This window comes from Nothobranchius furzeri, chromosome 3 (genome assembly GCF_043380555.1).
Source record: "Nothobranchius furzeri strain GRZ-AD chromosome 3, NfurGRZ-RIMD1, whole genome shotgun sequence".
NCBI classification, from domain to species: Eukaryota; Metazoa; Chordata; class Actinopteri; order Cyprinodontiformes; family Nothobranchiidae; genus Nothobranchius; species Nothobranchius furzeri.
The window spans coordinates 82,423,479-82,427,853 of NC_091743.1; positions in this window are offsets into that span (position 1 = coordinate 82,423,479).

Below are 4,375 nucleotides of genomic sequence, written 5' to 3' on the forward strand. Positions count from 1 at the left end.
CAGCAGATTCCTCCGGAATTCTGAGAATTTTCAGGTTTTATCCAGAAGACGATGAGTTTTCTGGTGAAGAAGGTCGGCTTGAGGTCAGAGTGTGGAGGTGTCACTGCAGGTTTATCCTGGCAGGAAATGACTCCTGCTTCACACCTCCAGAAGATCTTTACGCAGACCTCCAGTGACCTTTGACCCAACAGCTTCCTCACATCCACGAGCTGATTGTTTTCAGCTTCTTCTGGTTCGTCTTCAGCTTCCTGAAGGATTTAAACTCAATTCTTTTGGTTTTTAATTCTGATCCGACTGGTTTCTGACACACAAACAGCATGTCTGACTGGGTTTTACAGCAGAACAGATAAAGGTTAAAGGTCAGAGGTCAGGTGTAGCTAGGTCCTGGTCCACCACTACTGATTGTTATAAAATATGGAAAAATGGATTATTTAAATATTCATTATTAAATGGTAAGAAAAAAATGATGAAACAGTCACACACACACACACACACACACACACACACACAAACACACACACACACACACACACACACACACACACACACACACACACACACACACACACACACTCAAACACACACACACACACACACACACACACACACACACACACACACACACACACACACACACACACACACACACACTGCAGAAGACGTTAGGCTAAGGAACCATCCCCTCCAGTGTCCTCATCAATCCTTGCCGGGTTCCCCCGATTCAAACAGCACTCATCCTTCATCACATCTCCTCTTCATCCTCACTTGACCTCTCCCAGTCAGGAGAAGGGAATCCCGGCTGGAGGTTTGGAGCTGGGATCTCCTCGGTGTTGACACTCATCTGTCAGAGACGCGATGGAACAAAGATTTGCTCTGATCTGGAATTCAGATTGGAACATCCGGAGGAGTCTGAAGAGGTGGCCAACTAAATGAAGTCCTCCAGAAGACATGCTGGGCTTCCATCACAACAGTCAACAAAATAAATGATGTGGTCAGAGAACCTTTAGAACATCTGAGGGCTTCATTCAAAGAATCACAGTTCTTCTGATGGTGATTTGGGTCGGGTTACAGGAGCAGCAGCCCTGAACTTCTGCTTCCTTCTCTCCTGAACCCTGAGCAGATGAAGCTCCTCCACCTGAGGTCAGAGGTCACACCTCTCCTCTGAGACCCTTACCTGGTCCTGTTGAGATCCACAACCTCAGACTCCATCTAAAGTCTCAAATCAGAAGCACCAACATTTTCTAACGTGCTGTCTAACTAACAACACACCAGCAGCAGGTCTGTGATGAAGAGGAGAAACTCTCTGAGGGCTGATGAAGAACAAAGAAACAAACGTAACGATGGGAGCTCTCTGAGGACCAGACGGAGGACTGATGTGAACCTCCATGGAGCATTCATCAAACATAGACTGGAAACATGTAAAGGAAGAGCTGCTGTTTGGAAACTCTGATTTCCATCTCAAGTTTTATCGGAGCGTCCAAGCAGATGTTGGGAGCGGAGCTGCAGGATCCATCCTGAAGACAGAAACAAACCCCCTGAAGACGTCCGACTTCCTACAAGAACAGGAAGAGCGGGAAAACAGATAAACGTTCCAACAGGGATGCAGTCAGAGACGTGTTCCAGGACGTCAACAGAGCGGGTTTTATTGGGTCAGAACCATAAAACACACGAGTCAGCAGAACCAGAACATCAGAGAAACTTCTGCAGGTAACAAATCAGAGTTTGTTGTTCAGGTTTGTTCTGCTGTTAGAACTGGTGTGGGCCAGAACCACAGCAGATGTTTCAGTGGGCTTCACCTTCTGCACTGGAGGTCTGATGTACCTTCAGCTCTGCATGGTAAATTACCCAGAAGCCCCTTGTTCAGCTTCAAACTGAGCCGTTCCAGGAACCAGGAAGCAACGATGGAGCAGGTGAAGTAATAATAATAATAATGCATTGAACTTATATAGCGCTTTTCTAGACACCCAAAGACGCTTTCACACACTCTCACATCCACACACTGCTAGTGATGGTGAGCTACTTGTAGCCACAGCCGCCCTGGGGAGGTCTGACAGAGGCGAGGCTGCCATTTGGTGCCGTCGGCCCCTCTGACCACCACTAACACAGGCAAGTTGGGTGAACCCTGTTAATGCCTTTTTTTCTCCCTCCCTGAACTTTCCTCATGTAACACCCTTTTCCTCTAACTATTAAGGTAGCGCGACTCATGTTGCGAATGACCGCAGTCACCAATTCTTGTTATGTGTCTTACCCACGTATGTCTGATCTTTGAATTGTGTGTGCTGAAACTGAATTTCATTTCTCTGTATGTTCTGCACATGTGGAGAATATGACAATAAATGACTTTGACTTTGAAGTGTCTTGCCCAAGGACACAACAGCAGGATGCCCCTGGTGGGAGCTGGAATCGAACCCATGACCCTCCGATCATGAGGCAACCCGCTCTACCACCTGAGCTACTGCTGCCCCAGCAAGTCTTTCGTTTGATCCAGGTGCTCTGCCGTTCCTGCAGCTTTAGCTTCTCACTGAGGTCCAGATGAACACAGGGCTTCCCGCTGGAGTTCCTGGATGGTCTTGATGATGGACCTCTTTCCTGTTCTCCTAGTTCTTCAGGCTGTAGTATCCTTGTTCTGCCTTGAATTCCAGCAGAAATGTCTCTTTGGAATGTTGAGTCTGGAGTCAGTCCTTCATGTTGGAATCAGAGGATCCCCCCATCCTCCACCCTGTTGGAAGGATATGCTGAGGTTCTGGAGGCCTGAGGAGTTTGTAACGAGTCTTCTTTAAACAGGACTGAAGATCCAGGAGTCCATAGAGCCAGACAGCAGGTGAGTCTACAGGTGAAGGAGCTGAAACACAGAAGAGCTGGTGTAGATCATACAGCTCAGGTAACAATGTGGAACCCTCAGCAGGTAGCTCCGCCCACTGACTCACATGCAGAGGTGCAATAAGAAAAGAAACGTCCTGAACTCCCTCTGGAATCTCTATAAATCCTCTGAAACCTGCTCCCGGAGTGGCGGTGAATTCCTAAAGTCCTGCAGACCTTTTTATTTGCCTCCTTTAAACAGCGTGAAGAGCCTCCGCTGCCTCCAAACACAATAAGAATATTTCAGAAGGTTAACCACCACTGAATTAATCCCGTCTTCCCCTCAGCAGGAGCGTTTCTTTCCACTCTGAGGCATGAAGCCGATAATGACCCCCATTTTTCAGCTCTGTCATGTTTTTATGGATCTCATCGCCAGCGAGCCTCTAACAGCTCAGCTTTCACCACAACAAACCCAGAAACCAAACTCTGGGACTGGCGGTAAAAACATCATGAATCTGAACAGGATGAGGAGTTTTTCTGCTCCGTATAAACTTCTCCTACTTGAATCTGGAGCACAGAAATAAAACCAGACTCATTAGAAACCTCTAACATGTCTTTAAGTGGTTATTGATGAGGTTTTAGAACCAGAGCTCCTCTCTGCAGTAATGAGCTCCATGTGAGTCGCAAACAGTAAAGAGTCTTTACCTTCTTCTTTAACCCTTTATAGGGAACTCACTGAAGTATTGAAGTTCAGCCCCAGGGTGTTATCGTAGTCCGTAACCAAAGTGTATTTCTGTTGTTTATTTTCATGCAGAAAACCAGAGAAAAGGATGTGATCAAATATATGGGCGTTGGTCCTGTTCTGGTAAAAGAAATCCCAAAATAAAACACATAAATAAGTAAAATAAACATCATTTTTGAATAATATAAATAATTATGGGACACTTTAGAATAATCTAGCTAATTTTAAAACATTATGTAGCGACATGAATGGCCTCTAATTGGTGACAAAGGTCACATTTTCCCAGCTGGGTCAAGCTGGGTCGTTCTGTAACTTCGCCCCACAGATTAACCGCCGGGAGCCGTGATGTCTGCTGAAACCATCTTTATCTGCCGCTGTTCCGTCCCACGCTGAAGGACACTTCAAGTTCACAATAATAATTTTAAATAATAATTTTAATAAACTCTTGACTTTATTACTGTTATTACAACCATCATAAATAATCTCTTGGTTCAGTGTAAATGTATTTTAATTACTGAAATGACTTATTATGCTTTGGGTATAATAATGATTATTGTTGATAGTCGGTTATGTGTGTTCAGTAAACCAGAAGGTCATCTTGCACGTTAACCACCTCATGCAGAGGATGTCCAGGGTAAAGGGTAAAAACCATCACATGTCTTGACTCATGACCAGGCTTTCTGGCGCTGAGAGGGCGTGTTCTGAGGGTTTTTGTTAAAACCAAAAATCCCGCAGCTGTAAGCCAGTTCTTGAACCATAACAGGAGAAAAGGGACGGCCGCCCGATTCTCTACTAAGCTGTTCTGTCACGCTGATAGAATTGCTCTGAATAAAC